Source organism: Citrus sinensis, chromosome 3, assembly GCF_022201045.2.
Source record: "Citrus sinensis cultivar Valencia sweet orange chromosome 3, DVS_A1.0, whole genome shotgun sequence".
In the NCBI taxonomy this organism is placed as follows: domain Eukaryota; kingdom Viridiplantae; phylum Streptophyta; class Magnoliopsida; order Sapindales; family Rutaceae; genus Citrus; species Citrus sinensis.
This window is the reverse complement of record NC_068558.1, coordinates 10,329,588-10,352,321: the sequence shown is the minus strand read 5'-3', so window position 1 is coordinate 10,352,321 and position 22,734 is coordinate 10,329,588. Positions and strand designations below refer to the sequence as shown.

Below are 22,734 nucleotides of genomic sequence, written 5' to 3'. Positions count from 1 at the left end.
ATCAACAAAAGCTATTATCTAATCGATGTTATCAGTTTATTGATTATTAATTCGATGAGGTTCTACTATATTATAATTAATCATCTTCTCATAAAATTTTACCCTTAATAAAACCATTTCTTGTACTTTTTTATTTACAAAATACATGCAAAATAATCTTCAATGATTTTCTTTTTATTATATAATTTCTATAAATTTAAAATTTTATAATTTTCTTTAAAAAACATATTTTAAAATATAAATATAAAGTAAGAAATAGCTTGGGTGCAGAAAGTTTATTAAAATAATAGTTTGTTTAAGTTACATAATTACAATTTCATTCAATATAAGAAATTCATTTAAATAGAAAAAGGATTTAATGAGGAATTTTGAGGGTGTCAAAATAGATTCCATGAACTATAGTCAAAAGAAAAATGCTAAGTAAAGAGAAAGATGAGAAAAAGAAGAGAGAAATAAAGAAGAAAAGCAAAGAGAGAGAGTAGGTGTATAGAGAGAAAAATGACAAATTTCTCTCATTTTTCTGTACTCTACACACCACTCTACTAAAAAAGATTCGGCTTTTTAAACGTGTTTGCAACCAACCTGATTTTAATTTTTTTTAAAGGAATTCATCTTCCATTGAATTCTCAGAGCAACATCAATAAGGCCTTACAATCTTTAATCTAATGATCAAGAGACCTTAATTAATTAGTTTTCTCAGAAAAATAAGATGATTTTCCTTCTTTGACGACACCATCATCATCATAATAATAATAATAATAATAATAATAATAATAATAATAATAATAATAATAATAATAATAATAATAATAATGGGATCATGTGGGTGTAGAAAAGTTTATAAAGTTAAATTATTAGGTAAATTAAGGGATTACTTGGAATTAGGGGTGGGTAAAATCGGGTTTGGGTCAACCCGATTGGGTTTTAAATTGTTCGGGTTGGGTAAAAATTAATCCGAACGCAACCCAAACTTACAACCCGACCTGATTCAATCCGATATATATTCAGATCGGGTAAAAAAATTGGATTGAATTCAGGTAGGATCAGGTTCGAATTAGATACGCATTAGATTTAGCTCGGGTTGGTAGAAATCAAGTAAATTTGGGTTGGTTGAAATCGGGTCAATTCAGGTTAAATGTGGTTAATGCAATTTTGAGCTTTTTCTTTTTTGTAGTTTTTAGATTGGTTTTAAACTGTTTTTCTTAATTGTAGTCCTTTTTACTAATTTTCAACAAAAAAAAGAAAATACTATAAAATCAAATGAGTAAAATGAGAGGATAGCCAACAATAACTATCAGTGGCCATCAACTAGGCAAGCTGCAATAAGAGGAATAACAGGAGTCTATAATGTAGACGCCTTAACAATTTTGTCAGCCTAAGTAACCTCATTAACAAATTTGATGAAGACTATGACTACTACTCCAGCAACTGTTAACCAAGTTGTTGAACCATCTTGTGTTTATTATGGAGAAGGGCATTTATTTGACAATTGTCCTAGAAATCCAACCTCGATCATATATGTAGGAAACTTTTGTGAGGTACAATTTTTTTAAATATAGTATAATTTATTTTTTAAGCTAACAAGCCCCTTGAGTTTATAATATTTAATTTTAAGGAATGATGACATAAGCAATGACATAAAATGATGACGTAAGCGATGACATAAGCGATGATGTAAGAAGAAGTGTAGAGAAAGTTAAAGAATTCTAGAATTTAGTAAGTTATTTATGAAAGTTAATATCAACTATTGATCAAGAGTTATGGTGGCAAAATCCTAGCAATCCATTAGCCTTAAGAAATCCTATAAATAGCTCCCACCACCTCTCATTTTCAATACAACCTAGAAATTTCATTCCCTTCTATTCTAAGTCATAATAACAAGAGTAGAGAAATCCTTAACTTAGAAAGGTCTAGAGAAGTCAAAATCAAGATGTAAGTAACACTTCAACTGCAATGTAAGGACAAAATTATTTTTATATTTAAGTTTAGTCTTAACAATCCCTTTATATTATGATGGTTGTTATAGTGTGATTAGTTATATTCTAAATCTTTATATGGTCGGCCCTGCCGCCTAATATGTGATGCTATGGTTGGCTCTGCCGCCTAATATGTGATGTTATGGTTAGCTCTACCGCCTAATATGTGATGTCATGGTCGGCTCTACCGCCTAATATGTGATATTTATACTTAATTATGCTATGGTCGGCTATGCCGCCTATACTAAAGAATCTTATTTTTAAATAATATTGTGTGTTGATTTGTTATGCATCGAGGAATTTCAAATGTTATAAGTTGCATTGGATGCATGCATATCATGGACTACATTATGAAGAAGACGTTTCAGAAAATGAATTTATGTAAAATAGGTGGTTGTACTACTAGGTGGCAAAGTTCTAAGGAGGGCAAGCCCTCAAAGCTAAGTTGAAAGAAATTTTTTGGGGACGGCGATATGTAATGCCCAAAAGATCAACTAATGAGGCCCAAGGGCAGTTGTTTTGAATCCATATGCATCATAATTTATACATGCATCAAAGTGTTATCTTACTAGGCATTAGCTCACTAAGTCCTTACATTGCAGGTAACAATGAGTAGGTTAAGCTGGCGCCAAATCCTAAGTAAGACGAAGTGCATATGAGCATAACCGACCTTGAGATTTTTTGATGGGCTCAACTTTGTGTTAATAAAATTAAGTATCTTGGTTTTATATAATAATTAAGTTTTTAAATAAACTAAGAAATCTCTATATGACTCTTACTTTTCTGTAATAAAGTATTGTTGGATTGTGCTAAACTTTTAGAATTCGTATTTATATTAAAAGTAACTATGTTTTTAAGCATTTTTAAGTAAATAATATAGTGGAGTGTTACAACCACCTAGTAGTACAACCACCTAGTAGTACAACCACATATTTTACATAAATTCATTTTTTGAAACGTCTTCTTCATAATGTAGTCCATGATATGCATGCATCCAACGCAACTTATAACATTTGAAATTCCTCGATGCATAACAAATCAACACACAACATTATTTAAAAACAAGAGTCTTTAGTATAGGCGGCATAACCGACTATAACATAATTAAGTATAAATATCACATATTAGGCGGCAGAGCTGACCATGACATCACATATTAGGTGGCAGAGCCGACCATAGCATCACATATTAGGCGGCAGGGCCGACCATATAAAGATTTAGAATATAACTAATCACACTATAACAACCATCATAATATAAAAGGATTGTTAAAACTGAACTTAAGTATAAAAATAATTTTATCCTTACATTGCAGTTGAAGTGTTACTTACCTCTTGATCTTGACTTATCTAGACCTTTCTAAGTTAAGAATTCCTCTACTCTTGTTATTATGACTTAGAATAGAAGGGAATGAAATTTCTAGGTTGCATTGAAAATGAGAGGTAGTGGGGGCTATTTATAGGATTTCTTAAGGCTAATGGATTGCTAGAATTTTGCCACCATAACTCTTGATCAATAGTCGAGATTAACTTTCATAAATAACTTACTAAATTTTAGAATTCTTTAACTTTCTCTACACTTCTTCTTACATCATCGCTTATGTCATCGCTTACGTCATTATTTCTGATGTCATTGCTTATGTCATCATTCCTTAAAATTAAATATTATAAACTTAAGGGGCTTGTTAGCTTAAAAAATAAATTATACTATATTTAAGAAAATTGTACCTCACAACTTTAACAGACAGAACTATAATAATCTATATTTAAACACTTATAACCCTGAATTGAGACATCACCCAAGCTTTTCATGGAGCAATTAGAACTAGAATGCTGTAGTATCCAGTGGACAAAACATGCCTGCTCAACTACCTGGATTTCACTAAGAAAATCAAGGGCAAAGAAACACCGGTAATGATCAACTCAGCTCTCTTGAACCTTTGCTTAAGGAATACATTGTGAAGAATGAAGCATTTATTTAGAGCCAAGTCGTGTCTTGAAGAAATTTGGAGAATCAAATTGGACAACTTGCTACATCTTTGAGTAACAGACCTCAGGGCAGTTTACCCAGCAATACAAAGGATCCGAGAAGAGAAGAAAAAAAGCATTGCAAGGTGATTAACTTAAAATCTAGAAAGGATGTTCATATTCTTATTGGTGAACCAAAAAGAACAGTGGAACCCATTTTGGCTCCAGGAGAAACTCACATTGAAGAGGAATTGTAACAACCCACTTTCCAGCCCATTGATGTGAATAGCCAAGCCACAACATCAACAGAAAATAATGGTCCAGCAAATGTGGAAGAAGATGTTGTAGTGCCAACCATATCAGTTCATAACATGGCAAAAGAGAAGCAACATGTACAACCTGCTGTAGTACAACAATTTAGACATCCAACACCTTTCCCACAAAGATTTCAGAAGCAAAAACAAGACAAACAATTCAGCAAGTTTCTCGAAGTGTTGACGTTCTTGAAAATATCCTGGCAAAGAAAATGAGGCTTGGAGAGTTTAAAATAGTTGCTCTAACACAAGAGTGCAGCCAAATCCTTCAAAACAAAATACCTTAAAAGTTGAAAGATATAGGGAGCTTTACAATTCCATGCTCTATTAGAACTAAATATAATGGTACGACACTTTGTGATTTGGTGGCTAGCATCAATCTCATGCCTTTATTAGTGTTCAAACAATTGGGAGTTGGAGAAGTTAGGCCAACAGCAATGACATTGCAACTTACTGACCGATCTCACATTTATCTAGAAGGGAAGATTGAAGATGTATTGGTGAAGATAGATAAAGTTATTTTTCTGGTGGATTTCATAGTGTTAGACTTTGAAACAGACGAAGAAGTACCAATCATTTTAGGAAGACCTTTTTTTAGTTATAGGGAAGACTCTAATTGATGTGCAAAAATGAGAGTTGACTATGCGGGTGAATGACTAGCAAGTTACATTTAATGTGTTGGATGCTATGAAGAGTCCTGATGAGGTTGAAGACTGTAATTTTATCAGTGTTGTGGACTTTGCCGTGACAGAGAGGTTAAACAATTGCTGTAGTAAAGAGGAAATCAATACTGTAACATTTGACGAATTTGAAGATGAAGATCCTGAAGCAGTTAACGTGACATGGTTACGAGAGAAGCAACCTGTGAGGGCTGACAAACACTTTGAATCTCTAAATCTCTCAAACAGAGAAGTAAAACCGTCTGTTCCCTCTATTGAGTCACTTCTATTTTAGAATTAAAACTTTTACCTTCACATCTAAAATATCTTTATCTTGGTGATAATAATACACTATATGTAATCATCTCATCATCTTTGAATGCAGATCAAGAGAAGAGCTTGGTGGTTGTATTGGGGAGATATAAGAAGTCTATTGGATAGACCATAGTAGATATTAAATGAATCAGCCTATCTAGATGCATGCACAAGATTCTGCTAGAAGATTAATACAATAATTTTATTGAGCAACAAAAAAACTTAATCCCATCATGAAGGAAGTTGTGAAGAAGGAGATCATTAAATGACTTGATGTTAGAATTATTTAGCCAATATCAGATAGCTCATGGGCAAGTCTAGTTCAATGTGTTCCAAAGAAATGTGGAGTGACTGTTGTAGCAAATGAAAAGAATGAGCTCATTCCCGCAAGAACAATGACTGGGTGAAGAGTTTGCATAAATTATATGAAGCTAAACAAAGGTACAAGGAAATGCCACTTTCTATTGCTTTTCATAGGTCAGATACTGGACACACTTACTGGAAAAGAATATTATTGTTTCTTGGATGGATATTTAGGCTACAACCAGATTGCTATAGCACCAGAGGATTAGGATAAGACAAGATTCATTTTTCCTTATGAGACATTTGCTTTTAGAAGAATGTCATTCGGTTTGTGCAATACTCTAGCAACTTTCTAGAAGTGTATGATGTCCATTTTTTCAGATATAGTCAAGCAAACACTTAAGGTATTCATGGATGACTTTTCGATTTTTGAGGAATCATATGATGATTGTTTACACAACCTAGAAAATGTGCTTAAGAGATGTGAGGAGACCAACTTGGTACGAAATTGGGAAAAGTGCCATTTTATGGTACAAGAAAGGATAGTCCTAGGCCATAGAATCTCTAGAAAGGGAATAGAAGTGGACAAGATAAAAATAGAGGTGATTAATAAACTTCCACCACCAACTTTAGTAAAAGGCATTAGGAGTTTCCTAGGACATGCTGAGTTTTATAGAAGGTTTATTAAATACTTTTACAAAATAGCCAAAGCATTATGTATATTGCCAGAACATGACAGACTTTTCAAATTTGATGAATATTGTTTAAAGGCTTTTGTTGAGTTGAAAAAAGCTCTTGTTACAACATGAATTATTATAGCACCTGATTAAAGTATGCCTTTTGAATTGATGTATGATGCTAGCAACCATTTTGTTAAAGCAGTGCTAGGGCAAAGAAAATGGAAGATGTTTCACTCCATTTATTATGCCAGCAAGACCTTAACTAATGCACAACTAAATTACACTACCATTGAAAAAGAGTTGTTGGCAGTTGTTTTTACATTTGATAAATTCAGGGTTTATTTGGTTGGCACTACAGTGACTGTTTAGACAGATCATTCAGTTATAAAGTATTTGATTTCAAAAAAGGATGCCAAACCAAGGTTGATTAGGTTGATCCTATTGTTATAAGAATTTGACTTGGAGATCAAGGACAAAAAAGACACTGAGAATCAAGTAGCAAACCATCTTTCCAAGCTAGAAGTAGATGAAAGCACTTTGACCATGCAGGATATTACAGAAACATTTCCTAATGAGCAATTGTTAATGCTATACCATTCTCAGATGCTATAGCAATCGAGATTCCCATGGTATGTAGACTTTGCTAACTATTTGGTAAGTGGACTATTACCACCAGATTTAAGTTACCAGTAACAAAAAAAAAGAGGTTTCTTTATGATGTGAAGTGTTACCAATGGGATAAGCCTTACTTGTACAAGATGTGTTCAGTCCATGTGATTAGAAGATATGTACTAAATGAAGAAATTTCAAATATCTTGCAGTCTTGCCATGTTGTAGCATATGGAGGACACTTTGGAGGGCACAAGATGGTGGCAAAAGTTCAATCAGGTTACTACTAGCCATATACTTTTAGAGATGCTTATGAGTTTGTTAAATGTTGTGATAAGTGTCAAAAGGTAGGAAATATCTCTAAAGAAACATGAAACGCCACTTATTAACATTCTAAAAGTGGAGCTTTTTAGTGTATGTGGGGATAGATTTTATGGGACTGTTCCCACCCTCTTTTGGCAACCTATACATACTAGTGGCTATAGAATATGTCTCTAAATGGTTGGAAGATGTAGCATTACCTATTAATGATGCCAAGGCAGTGGTGAAGTTTCTTTAAAAAAATATTTTCTCAAGATTTGGCACTCCAAGAGCCATTATTAGTGATGAAGGAACACATTTTTGCAACAGAACATTCACTGCAGCATTGGCCAAGTATGGAATTAAGCATAAGGTTGCTACAACATATTATCCGTAAGCACATGAATAGGCAGAGGTATCCAACAGGGAGATAAAGAAGATTTTGGAGAAAGTTGTGAGTCCAAATAGAAAGAATTGGTCACTTAGATTAAATGACTCCTTATGGGATCATAGAACAGCCTATAAAACTTTAATTGGCATATCACAATACATAATTGTTTATGGAAAAGCGTGTCACTTGCCATTGAAGCTAGAGCACAAGCAATTGAACATGGACACGATTGTGGCAATAGAACAAATGAAATTACAACTTTGTGAGGTAGAGGAGCAATGACATGACCAAAGAATCCAGAAAAAGGAACTCATTCCAAGCACTCAAGTCTTGCTTTATAACTCGAGATTAAAGCTCTTTGCTGGAAAATTAAAGTCTAGATGGTCAGGACCTTTCAAGCTTATCAAGGTATATCCTCATGGGGCTGTTAAACTCTCAGATGAAAGAATATGTCGAGAATTCAAGGTGAATGGGCATAGAGTGAAGCATTACATGAGAGCACCTGAGGGAGAACTTGTTCCTGAGGGATCCAACATGGGCAATCAAGTATAGTCATGCTGAAGGACCTAAAATCAAGCACTAATTGGGAGGCAACCCAATGATTATGGGAGTTATTTCAATTTAATATTAAGTCTAATTTTGCATGCTTTTATTCTCGATTTTTGTCATTTCGGATTGATTATTTACTTTCCTTTCTTTCTTTTATTTTATTGCAGCATATATAAAAAAAGGGCGAAGAAATTGACATGAGTTGTTGCAGCCCAACATACAATATGACAGTTGGAAAATAGTTCTCATTAAACATGGGACTTTATTACAGTTTTTGCAGCACTAGATTAGTTGTTGTAACAACGATTTTTACTGTTGCAGTGACAGTCGCGGAAATTATTCTTATCGTGGGGAGTTTTTTCTAGATGACTTCAGCAGATTAAAGTTATAGATAATGAATGATTGTGCAATCCCTCAATTAGCGTGACAAATACATTTTCCTTTTTAAAATTGGATTTGTTTTAAATTTCAAATATTCTTTCCAAATTATCCTATTAATTATGTTTCCTTTTCTATTTTATCTCTAGCTATAAATTAAAGATTTATTGTAGTGTTTTCACTTCCAGCACAATTCTCTCTTCCCATTAATAAACTCTCACCATTATTTATAATTCCTTTTGTGATTTATTTCTCTTTTAAGCACCATACAATTCTATTACATTTGCTCTAGCAATGCTGTTGGATTAAAGAACCTATAACGCTTTCATAGTTACAAGGCCGAAGACAAATTTGAAGAATTTATCGAGCAACAAAAACTCTTGGGGGAAAAGGGCTTCATCTTCCCCAAGCAACCCACGAGTGTAATGAGTAGCATTCATAATGTTGCAACAAGGCAAGTATGGGTCAAATATTGCTCTCATCTTAAGACCTAATCGTCCCGGTTGTTAAAAAATTTTACTCCAACATATTGCAATAGGATCATTGCAATATTTCTATAAGGCAAGTCCAAGTTCCTTTAGACTTTAGAGTTATTAATGCCTTTTATGATTTATCCACTGCTATAGAATATGAGTACACTTAATTTGCTGAGAATATGACCGTTAAGAAATAGGCGGAAGTATTTAAAACCTTAACTATCCCGGGTAGTGCATGAATGAACGAAGAAAGTCGAGTGATTAATATAATCGATTTGAAACCTATTGCCAAAGTTTTGGTCAAGTTTTTGAAATCCAGATTAATGCCAACTACTTATATTACCACAATATAAAAAGATAGGCTCATTCTCTTCTATGCCATAGTTAAGGGTTTACTGATAGATGTGGGCAAAGTTATTAAGAGGAAAATTAAAGATTGTGCTATGAAAAAGCACAAATCTGTTGCATTGTTATTCCCTTCTTTTATCACGAGTATATGTGAGGCATCGAGAGTTCAATTTAAAGACAATGATGAGCGAATAAAGAATGAATGAGCCATTACTGTGAGGACAGTGGAGAGAATAGCTGGGGAGTTTACACATGCAACAACTTTTGAACGCCCTGATACAATAAGGACATAACATGCTACAGGGGTCGAGATATGCTTCAAGGGCTCAGTGAGGCAGTGCAGGCATTTGTCTAAGCCCAAATGGAAGGGAATAAGAGATTTTGGACTTACTTGCAACATTTAGAAGCCCAAAAACACCAATTTGCCCTATACATAAAGAGTAAAGATGCAAACTTTCAGATTCATTATTGCAGCAGTTCAATTTTGGAGAGGCAGGGGAAGCAGCTACAACAGAAGAGAGTGAAGATACTGAAGTAAGAGAGGAAAGGGAAGGAGAGTCTGAGAAAGATAAACAACCAGCGCAAAAAGAAGCATAAAATGTTGAAGCAGAAGCAGAAGACTAAGAAGAGGAAGATAAATAAAAAGGAGAGACAGAAGAGGAGGAAAGAGAGGTAGAACTCCCAAAGGTGACTCCTTTATGCAAAAGAAAAGAGAAAATTTCAAAAGACGAGAAGTCAGAATCCGATTGGGAAGAGGATGTGGATGTAGTTATAGAGCAAGCTATTAGTAGGGTTACTAGAATAGAAGAAGCAAGAAGTATTCTAAGAGACATTTTCACTAGCATCACTGCTTATGAACCTGCTGCAACAAAACCTGCTTAAGTTGTTACATAACAAACTCTAATTAAATCTCCTGCCACAACTCCTAGGGTATTTAGCAAACGCAAAAGGGCACAAACCTTTAGAGGTGCTACAACACCATAAGAGCTAAAGCACAAGCGAATAAGACCAACTCAGCCCATAGTTACTGAACCTGTTGGAACCCCACCAATCAGTCCAACTTAGAGCTAGAAAAAGAAACAGTTGGTTGCTATAACACAGGTTTACCTAAGGAACGTTTGCAAAGGGCAACTAAGAAGAAATGAACCTTTTTCCAACTAGAGATGCAGTAGACCATCTAACAACATAAGAGTATCTCTTACCAGTCCCATTTAATTTTCCACCTTCTAAAACTTTTCTTTTATTTATTTATCTTAGCTTGTTCATTTTAAATTGTTTTTTTTTTGTTTGTGTATGCATGTTTGTCTTGGTTTATTTTGTATGCCTGTGAGGACGCAACACCTCTTAAGTTTAGGAGGGTTGTGTTACGGTGAAATGTGTTTGTGAGTGCATGTGTTTGTGTTGTGTGTTATGTGAAGCTCTGTTATCTAGTATTTGTGTATGGATTGGAAAAACTAATAAAGATAAATTGAGTGTCATTTAGTATTTATGACTGACAAGTAGGGATAATTTATAGATGAAGGTTAAGATTTTGTCTCAACACTTCGGCTTTAATTGAGTTTTATGAGTATGCTATAGCAAAGCCAGGAAAACCAAAAAGGGTAAAAAATATCTTAAGTCTGAGGGAAAATTTTTGTTAAACTGTGCTTGTTATGAAATAAATTTTGCTCCACTAACTTAAATTACTGAGTAATTAGGGCTGAGTATGCACTTCATATGCAGACTTGAGTCAAATGCAACAAGAGCTATGAACATTGCTGTAGTATCTGTAAAAAAAAAAAGGAGTGCTTTGTCTAGGATATTGAGTAGGCATGACTGTTCATGAGCCTATAGCCTTGAGTCAAATGTGTTTTTAGATAAGACTATATTATGGCATTTCACATGTTATTGCTGCAGCAACTCAGATCTGTGTATTGGTTGGGTGTCATCATTACAAGTGATAGACATTCACATTAAACATTAATGATACATTGAAGAGAATTTGACTGAATATTTTTAAAACTTTAGCACAGCTGAACCTATTAATGAGTTTTGCCGCCATACATGTCTTGAGTGTTAGAACATGTAAATTTACAAAGGAGAAAATCGTCATTTTACACTTCATGTTTTACTAACACCCTTACTTTTATGTATTTAAGTTTCTTGTGATTTAATTATGTGTGCTTTATTTTAATTAAGTATTTTATATATTTTAGGAGCATTATGGTCATTTCACAATGAACGAGAGATTAGACGGTAAAACAGACATCATTTTTGAACTCAGGACAGTCCAAAACCTTAGGAGGAGCATAAAAGGAAAAATGTCACTGTTCACATGTACGGTACTATTCACATGTACGGTAATGTCCATGTTACTGTTCACGACACTGTTCACATATACAGAATGATGACGTGACATTGATTGATGAGGTGTCACGATTCTATTGGACTAAAATTCTTATGTACTATTGATTGATGAAGTGGCAGCATATCAGTAGACCAAAAATTACGCGTACGGTACATGCATATACGTAAGATTATTTTCAACCAAACTGCGTCACTGTTCAAGCCGGTTGACTGTTCAAACCGCATGGTCAAACCGCGTATTGCTGACTGATGACGTAGCGCAATCCTGAGCGTCCAAACTGTTTTTAATCCGATGGCTATAATTTACTCAATGTATCTATAAAAAAAGGGTCTCTCCCCCTAATTTGGCATCTCTGAATCCATTTTTGGGCTCCATTTTCTGTAATTCTTTCTCCATCTTGTATTTTTTACATATTTTAATAATTCTTATTTTACCCCTAGTTCAATTATGAGTAACTAATTTTCTTTCAAGTTTGGGTTGAAGGAGAAGTCTCAACATGTGCCATGGGCTTTATTTGGTAAATTTATTTTCTCTTCCTCTTTAATTTTTGTGGATGTTTTGACTTTTCATGGACAAATAGTAATATTCTTGTCTAGATACCGCATTGCTTTCACCGGCTCCTTAGTACAAGGTTATTATTATTTGGCACGAGAAGCTATTAGCACCATATTGATTAGAGTGTAGTTCATGAGGAGTGGATACCCCCCTCATGATTTAATTGACATTAATAAGAAATATTTAGCGCATGGTGCATGTTGATGTAGATCCAGATACCCAAGCGCTTCAATTATAATAGTTTTCTCTTCAATTTATTCTCGCCATTTTAATTCAAATTTTAGGATAATTTAAGTTACTTTCACCACAAATCCTACCATCCTCAGAGAAAATTAATTCTACATATAATTAAAATCCACCACCTCGTGGGATCGACACTTGTCACCGTTAATCTATTCTACAATAGATTCGTGCGCTTGCGAGTTCAATAAAATTTGCACAACAAGTTTTTGGCGCTGTTGCCAGGGAGGTAAGTTATTTTAATTCGTAGAATTAATTTTTGTAAATAATTTCTTTTAGTTATTTTCTTGTAATTTGTTTTATTTAAAAAAAGGAAAAAAAATGAATTTACATTTTGAGGTAAGAATTTCTTTTCTTTTTCTCTTCTTTAAAATTTTGTAATTTAATTTTTCAAGTTATTTTTTTTCTTCTTTGTAATTTTTGTTTATCTTTGCACGTGCATGTACCGATCTGCCAATAAATAGAATGAATCAAATCAAATTTGGCACTATCAAGATTTACTTCGCACTTAAAAAATAAACAATCAATCCCCAGCAACGGCGCCAAAAACTTGTTGGTTAATTTCTATATGCAATTATTATCAATGCCAATGTGCAAGTATACACAACAAGTAATAAAGTGATGAGTATTCAAGATCGTCTCCACAGGGATTGATGTTACTCAAAATGCTAAAGCAAATCACAATAATGCAAATCAATTAAGGACCGAAACAAACAATTGTCGAATAATTCCATGTAACTAATAGTTGTGAGAGATGAAAATAAAACAATATTGTAATAAAATAAACTGAGTTGAATGTGTCTAAGATTCAATTGAGAATATAGTAGTTGAATGATCAAACTCTCCTAATGGGATGACTGTTGTTTACCAAATTAGTACCAGTTGTTACAATAAGTGCTGAAGCAATGGGTAGAATAAATTTGCATCCGCAGCTATCGCATGTTGGAAATCTCATACCTTTAAATCTACTAACAATGACCAGTTGCTCATATATTTATAGTATGGCATTATAACCTTTAATCTCTCTACCTTACAAGGTGAACACCTATGTCTAGAGTGTCACAAATCTTAACTTCAAGTATTGCCCTTATGGGATTTAAGATAACCTAATCCAGGAAACTCGACTTAAGAACAAGTAATACTCTAATAATGTCCGCTAAAACATGCCCTTTTGCTGCTCTGTGTTAACTGAAACTATTAAATGGGTGGTCAACAGAAATAACAATTGTATTCATAAAAACTACTAGAGTATAATGCTACAACATTACCATAATAATATAAAAGAACAGTCAAGAACCCATTGAATTATTTGTCACTCAACTACAAGTAAATTTAGTTCATAATCTGGATGAGAAAAATAAACACAAATATATTGGTCTCGGAATACATCAAATCAATTAAAGGAAAAAGATAAATATAAGTTGAGCACAATAAAAATCAAAGTCAAGTAATTCTGCACGATTGTCCAATGTTGCCGTAACAACACTCTTCAATTCTGATCTTCTTCTCTTTTGTTCCTTCTAATTACTATAGTGATAATTCTTTGCCGCCCTTCTATGTGGTGCATGCCTCCTTTTTATATTGCAAATTAGGTTAAAACCAAAGCCCATGAGTGTGCATGTGTTTAAATTAGGAAACATGCAGCTCGCGACTTTAGGGCTGACTCGCGCCTAAATTTTCTCCCGCACTGCTCCTAAATTGCTACAGCATGGTTGCTCTAACAGCCGCTATAGCACTGTTTAATTCCCGATTGTGCTTTACTTCTTTTGTGGCCATCGTCCGTCCTCCTCTTGCTCTTCTAATGCCTCAACATCCTCTCACGAATTTAAAACCTGTTTTTAGCACAAATTACTATGATTCAATCAAACTTATTAAAACTCAACTAAAATGAATGTTTATGCAAAAGGTACCCAAAATGTAATAAAAACACCTTATTTGTTCTCTAAGTGACCTTGATTCAAGTCTAGAATTGATGTAATAACTCTCATTTCCTAGAGTTATCACACCCCCAAACTTAAACCATTGCTTGCCCTCAAGTAATGACATATATTAATATTTCCCGCAAACAAACATGCACACAACTTTAGCTCTTTTATCCAATTTGCAAAGATTCTTTCACCTTCAGATCACAATCCCAATCATACAAAATGCCCATAGTAAATCAGTTCTAGACTTAAGCTTCTTTCTGTCGATAGTGTGTGTGTGCTACTTTGATTAAATTCCAGATATGCTATAACATCACCAATGGACTACAGAAATTTCAGCAATGATATACTTTATTCATAAAAGGGGTAGCATAAATTTCACATATTCAAACTGTGATTGTTCTAATATTGCTAAACTGAGGAGTCATCAACCTCCTCACTGTAACATTTATCTTTCATGTGAATGTCAATCACTTGTAATGACGACACCCAATTACTTAAACCATGCCCAGATCAGAGTTGCTGCAGCAGTAACTATAATGTACTTTTATCTAGAGGTATCTTTTACTTAAGGCTGAACATGGGGCTCATGAACAGACCTGACTACTTGATGCCTTAGACATATGAATTTTTTTTTTAACAGTGCTACAACATTGCTCATAACTCTTGCTACCTTTGAACACAATTCTGCATATGGGGTACATACTCAGATCTGGTTTACTCAGCAACTTGAGTGACAAATAATCTAATGGGTTCTTGACTGTTCTTTTATGTTGTTATGGTAATGCTGTGGCATTATACTATAGTAGTTTTTATGAATACAATTGTTATTTCTGTTGACCACCCATTTAATAGTTTCAGTTAACACAGAGCAGTAAAAGGGCATGTCTTAGTGGACATTATTAGAGTATTACTTATTCTCAAGTCGAGTTTCCTAGATTAGGTTATCTTGAATCCCATAAGGGCAATACTTAAAGTTAAGATTTGTGACACTCTAGACATAGGTGCTCACCTTATAGGGTAGAGAGATTAAAGGTTATAATGTCATACCATTAATATATGAGCAACTGGTCATTGTTAGTAGATTTAAAGGTATGAGGTTTCCAACATGTGATAGTTGCGGATGCAAATGTATTCTACCTATTGCTGCAGCACTTATTGTAACAACTGGTACTAATTTAGTAAACAACAGTCATCCTATTAGGAGAGTTTGATCATTCAACTACTATATTCTCAATTGAATCTTAGACACATTGAACTCAGTTTATTTTATTACAGTATTGTTTTATTTTCATCTCTTACAACTATTAGTTACATAGAATTATTCGACAATTGTTTGTTTCGGTCCTTAATTGATTTGCATTATTGTGATTTGCTTCAGCATTTTGAGTAACATCAATCCCTATGGAGATGATTTTGAATACTCATCACTTTATTACTTGTTGTGTATACTTGCACATTGGCATTGATAATAATTGCTTATAGAAATTAACCAACAAGTTTTTGGCGCCGTTGTCGGGGATTGATTGTTTATTTTTTAAGTGTGAAGTAAATCTTGATAGCGCCAAATTTAATTTGATTCATTTTATTTATTTGCAGATCGGTACATGCATGCGCAAAGACAGATCTGTGGCATTCCAATTCGATCTTGAGATTAAAAGGACTGTCAGGAAACTACGAAAAGAAAAAAGGAATACAAAAATTGCTTCAAGCATGAATAATTTACAGGATGCGCAAAATTTGAATCCTCACGGGCCTCTACAGCCAGTCAACATTCAAGAAGAACAGAATGAACCTGCTAACGGGAGACAACCAAGCAACAACAATATTATTTACATGGCTGATGACAGAGACAGAGCTATAAGATATTACGTTGTACTAACTCCGCAAGTTGTACACCCTGGGATCGTCAGACCTGAGGTAGAAACAACAAATTTTGAGTTAAAACCAGTGATGTTTCAAATGTTACAAACAGTGGGACAATTCAATGGATTGCCTAATGAAGATCCTCATCTCCATATCAAATTGTTCTTGAAAGTAAGTGATGCTTTCAAGATTGCTGGAGCGACATAAGATGCCTTAAGGCTGAGGCTCTTCCCTTATTCCTTAAGAGATCGAGCAAGAGCATGGTTAAATTTGTTACCATCTGATTCCATCACTACATGGAATGAATTGGCTGATAAATTCTTAATGAAATATTTCCCACCGACAAAAAATGCAAAGTTGCGGAATGAGATTTCTTCCTTCCACCAATTTGAAGATGAAATTCCGTACGAGGCTTGGGAAAGATTTAAGGAATTGCTCAGAAGGTGTCCTCATCATGGTATCCCTTGTTGCATTCAATTGGAAACTTTCTATAATGGGTTAAATCCGAGTACAAGGTTAATGGTGGATGCTTCAGCAAATGGAGCTTTATTATCCAAATCTTACACTGAAGCCTATGAAATTCTGGAAAGAATTGCCAACAATAATTATCAGTGGCCTTCAGCCAGGCAACCAGTAGCAAGAGGATCAGTAGGGGTAAATAACATTGATGCAATTACAGCCTTATCAGCTCAAGTAACCTCATTGACTAACATGGTAAAAGCCATGACAGCTGCTCTAGCAACAGTAAAGCAAGGTACTGAACTTTCTTGTGTCTATTGTGGTGAAGAACATGATTTTGATAATTGTCCTAGAAATCCAGCCTCAGTAAACTATGTGGGTAACTTCAATCGACAACCTCAGAACAACGCATATTCAAATAATTACAACCCAGGCTGGAAATAACACCCAAACTTTTCATGGAGCAGTCAGAATCAAAATGCTCAAGCATTCAATAGACAAAATAGAAACACATAGCCACTTATTTTTCATCAGTAGAGTCAAGGGCAAAAACAAATCAGTCAGGATCCAATCACTTCATTGGAAACACTGATCAAGGAGTATATTACAAAGAATGAAGCAATTGTGCAGAGTCAAGCTGTGTCCTTGAGAAACCTTGAGAACTAAATGGGACAACTAGCTACAGCAATGAGCATCAGAACTCAAGGGAGCCTACCTAGCAACACAAAAGATCCTAGGAGAGAGAGCAAAAAACACTGTAAAGTAATTAGTTTGAAATCTGAAAAGAATGTTGATATACCAATTGAGATAACCAAAAAAGGGATGAAATGCAATTCAGCACAAAAACCAACTCAAAATGGAAGCTCGCTACAGCAAAATCCCCATCAAGACACTGAATTATTGGGCCAAGCTACATCAACTGCAGAAGAAATGCAATCAGATCATGCTGAAAAGGAAGTTGCCACACCAGTAGCCACAACATGCACCACCCTAAACAAACAGAGTTTGGTACCTCCTGAATCTAACCAGCAGTTAGACATCCACCACCCTTCCCTCAAATGTTCCAGAAGCAAAAATAAGACAAGCAGTTCAGCAAATTTCTAGAAGTACTGAAGCAACTGCACATAAATATACCTTTTGTAGAAGTTTTGGAACAAATACCAAATTATGTGAAATTTCTAAAAGATATCTTGGCACAAAAAAGAAGGCTGGGAGAGTTTGAAATTGTTGTTTTAACACAGGAAAGCAGTCATATGCTCCAGAGTAAAATTCGCACAAAATTAAAAGATCTAAGGAGTTTTACAATACCCTGCTCTATAGGGACTAGGTATGCTGGCAGAGCACTTTGTGACTTGGGAGCTAGCATTAATTTGATGCCATTATCTGTATTTAAACAGCTTGAAGTACGGGAATGCAGACTAACAACAGTCACTCTGTAATTGGCTGATAAATCTCATGCATACCTTGAAGGAAAAATAGAGGATGTACTGGTGAAGGTTGATAAATTCATCTTTCCAGTGGATTTCATTGTACTGGATTTTGAAGCTGATAAAAAGGTACCTATTATACTTGGAAGACATTTCCTAGCAACTGAAAAGACTCTAATAGATGTTCAGAAATGAGAGCTCACCATGAGAGTGAATGATCAGCAAGTTACATTTAATGTACTAGAAGCTATGAGAAACCCTGATGAAGTAGAAGACTGCAACTTCTTGAGTGTAGTGGATTTTATTGTAGCAGACAGAATGGATAGATGCTGTAGTAAAGCATTTAACAGAGTCAATACATTTGATGATGTAGAAGAGGAAGATGTTGCAGCAATTCAGACAGATTGGATGGAAGAAAAGCAATCTGATAGGCACACCAGGTTCATTGAGCATCTGAATCTTTCAGACAGGGAAGTAAAAACAGCTTTACCATCTATTGAATCACCTCATAATCTTAAATTAAAACTGCTACCTTCACATTTAAAATATGCTTATCTTGGTTAAAATAACACAGTCCTTGTAATCATCTCTTCTACTTTGAATTCAGGTCAAGAACAGAGTTTAGTAGATTTGCTTGGAAAATACAGAAGAGCGATTGGATGGACTATGGTAGATATAAAGGGGATAAACCCATCAATTTGCATGCATAAAATTATGCTAGAAGATTGCTCCAGCAATTCAGTTGAACACCAGAGAAAGTTGAACCCTATCATGAAAGAAGCGGTGAAGAAGGAAATCATCAAATGGTTAGATGTTGGAATTATATACCCAATATCAGATAGTTCATGGGTAAGCCCAGTTCAATGTGTTCCCAAGAAATGAGGGATAACAATGATGGCTAATGAGAAAAATGAAATTATTCCTACAAGGACAGTGACTGGATGGAGAGTGTGTATGGATTACAGGAAGCTCAACAAAGCCACAAGAAAAGACCATTTCCCACTTCCATTCATAGATCAGATGTTGGACAAACTTGCTGGAAAACAGTACTACTGTTTCTTAGATGGGTATTCAGGCTACAACCAAATTGCTATAACTCCAGAGGATCAAGAGAATACTACATTTACTTGTCCTTATGGAACATTTGCCTTCAGAAGAATGCCATTTGGGCTATGCAATGCTCCAGTAACTTTTCAGAGATGCATGATGTCTATATTTTTTGAAATGGTAGAGCAAACTTTGGAAGTTTTCATGGATGACTTCTCAGTTTTTGGAGAAACATACAATGATTATTTACACAACTTAGAATAAGTTCTTAAAAGATGTGAGATGACTAACTTAGTACTCAATTGGGAAAAGTGCCATTTCATGGTGCAAGAAGGAATAGTGCTGGGTCACAAGATATCCAAGGATGGTATTGAGGCAGATAAAGCCAAGATAGAGGTAATAGATAAACTGCCACCTCCAACGTCAGTAAAAGATGTTAGGAGTTTTTTGGGTCATGCTGGATTCTACAGAAGATTCATTAAGGATTTCTCCAAGGTAGCTAAGCCTCTGTGTTCATTGCTGGAGCATGACAAACCATTTCACTTTGACACAGAGTGCCTTAAAGCATTTGGAGAACTAAAGAAAGCTCTGATCATTGCTCCAGTAGTTATATCTCCATATTAGACTTTACTATTTTAATTGATGTGTGATGTTAGTGATCATTATGTGGGGGCAGTATTGGGGCAAAGAAAGGATAAGGTTTTTCATTCTATATACTATGCAAGCAAAACGTTCACTCCAACTTAGATCAATTACACCACTACAGAGAAAGAGTTGCTAGCAGTAATTTTTGCTTTTGACAAATTCAGAGCTTACCTGGTGGGTACCAAAGTAACTGTTTACACAGTCCATGCAGCCATCAAATATTTAATTTCAAAGAAGGATGTCAAACCAAGATTAATCAGATTGATTTTATTGCTTCAAGAATTTGATCTGGAAATTAAAGATAGAAAGGGGACTGAGAATCAAGTGGCAGACCACTTGTCATGGCTGGAAGCAGACACTAGTACATTGATAAGGAAGGGCATCACCGAAACTTTTCCTGATGAATAGTTGTTGGTAATATAGCAATCACAGATGCTGCAGCAGTTAGAACCTCCATGGTATGCCGACTTTGCTAACTACTTAGTAAGTGGGTTGCTACCACCTGAGCTGAAATTTCAAGAGAAAAAGAAATTTCTTCATGATGTTAGAAGTTATCAGTGGGATGACCCACATTTATATAAGCTATGCTCAAATCAAGTAATAAGAAGATGTGTTGCAGCAGAAGAAATACCTCAAATACTAGAGTCATGTCATACTGCAGCATATGGAGGACATTTTGATAGTCACAGAACAACTGCTAAAGTTATGTAATTAGGTTATTATTGACTCACTATCTTTAAAGATGCTTATGAATTTGTTAAATGTTGTGACAGGTGTCAAAGGACAAGGAACATAACTAGCAGACATGAGATGCCATTGACTAATATACTGGAAGTGGAAGTTTTTTATATTTGGGGAATAGATTTCATGAGACCTTTTTCCCCATCCTTTGGGAACTTATTTATCCTTGTTGCTATAGATTATGTCTCCAAGTGGGTAGAAGCTGCAGCACTACCTACCAATGATGCTAAAACAATGGTGACTTTTCTTTAAAAAAATGTTTTCTCCAGGTTTGGCACTCCTAGAGCAATTATTAGTGATGAAGGCACACATTTTTGCAACAAAATCTTTGCTGCAGCAATGATGAAATATGGAGTCAGACACAAGATAACAACAACATATCACCCACAATCCAATGGTCAAGCTGAAGTGTCCAACAGAGAAATTAAAAAGATCTTAGAAAAAGTGGTGAACCCAACAAAGAAAGATTGGTCTTTATATTTGCATGACACTCTATGGGCTTACAGAACAACATACAAAACTCCACTCGCCATGTCTCCTTACCAAATTGTTTATGGCAAAGCATGTCATTTGCCACTAGAGCTAGAGCACAAAGCCCATTAGGCACTAAAGAAATTAAATTGGGATATACATGCTGTAGCAGAGTAAAGGAAACTTCAACTTCGTGAGTTTGATAAATTACGGCTATTTTCATGTGAAAATGCAAGAATTTATAAAGAGAGAACAAAACACTGGCACGACAAGCATATTCAACATAAGAAATTCACCCCTGGTCAATTAGTGTTGCTCCAAAACACAAGACTAAGATTATTTCCGGGAAACCTCAAGTCACGATGGTCTGGCCCGTTTAAGTTGTTAAAATCTTACCCTCATGGAGCCGTTGATCTTCTAGATGAACAAATAGGCCACGAGTTCAAGGTTAATGGCCACAGGGTTAAGCATTACATACATCCAGCAGCAGAATGTTCAAAGGAGGTGTTACTCCTTAAAGAACCCAGCTATTGAGCAAAGATAGAAGGTCAGGCTGAAGGACCTTAAATCAAGCGCTTCATGAGAGGCAGCCCATTGAGGAGACAACCACTTTAAACCAATTTTGATATCCTTTAATTTTATGGACAACTCTCCCTCTTTACCATTTTATTTAATCTTGTTTTTCCATGTTAACCATTTATTTTTATCCTTTTCCATTATGGCATACTTTAGTTTCACTTTAATTTGATATGTCTATGTCTTTTAATAATTTTAGACTTGAATTTAGTAAGTGTGACAATTGAATTCTATATTGATATGTGAGAATGTATGGTGGCAGAATTCAGAGGTGAACCACGTGTCAGAAGCTTTTAGTGGGGAGTATGTATCCGTTGTTAGAATAAGCGAATGGGTGCTGCAGCAGCTAATTGTACCGTTACAGTAAATTAAAAGCTGGAGCCTTTCACTTACCGTTGGAGATAAAATCGTGACAGATGGATGCATGGATATGGATAGAAATTGCAGAAACAAATCTCTGAAAATAGAGCTTTAAATTCACTGGCCGATGATTTTGGGATATGCACATTTAATTCAAAATATTTTATTCCCTCAATTATTTCAAGTTACCGTATTTATCTCCAATTAAAAGTCCACTATAAAAAGGAGTCACTGTGCTTAGTACTCTACGCCACTATTCCCCATTCCCTTCGCAAAATCCAACTCTCCTAATTTTTAACCTCTTCTTCTCTTTTTACTCTCAGGAACAGTAACCTCAATTTGTTACTGCTACAGCAATGCCGAGATACAAGAAAACAGCAAGCCGCCTCAAAGATCCATCACGATTCTAGAGTTATCACACTGAAGAAAAATATGAAGAATTCATAGAGCCGCTTCGAATTCTAGAAGAAAAAGGGTTTCAATTCCTAGACCAACTTACGGGAATTGTGCAAACATTCATAATGTTGTGGCAAAGCGAGGATGGCTAGAGTTTTACAACCACCCTTGAGATCATGTTGTGCCTGTTGTCAAAGAATTTTACACCAATTTGGTAAGCCCTGATCAGCACAACGTGTGGGTAAGAAATACACTTGTCCCATTAGACTCCTGTGTTATCAATGCTTTCTATAACTTACCTGCTGAAATTGCCTGTGAGTATGCTAAGTTACGTGATAAGTTGACCCCGAAAAAGTGGAACACCATTTTCAAAACTCTTACCATCGAAGGGCATCATGGGTTAACGAGGAAGGG

At 35.0% G+C, this 22,734-nt stretch overlaps 1 non-coding gene across 1 annotated transcript; it reads right to left on the bottom strand.

Annotated features, from left to right (window-relative positions):
- Window positions 1-16,552: 16,552 nt before the first annotated feature.
- On the bottom strand, window positions 16,553-16,659 carry LOC112496263 (small nucleolar RNA R71). The gene has a single exon (XR_003062768.2). It is a non-coding gene; the product is annotated as a small nucleolar RNA R71 (small nucleolar RNA).
- Between the last annotated feature and the right edge of the window lie 6,075 nt (window positions 16,660-22,734).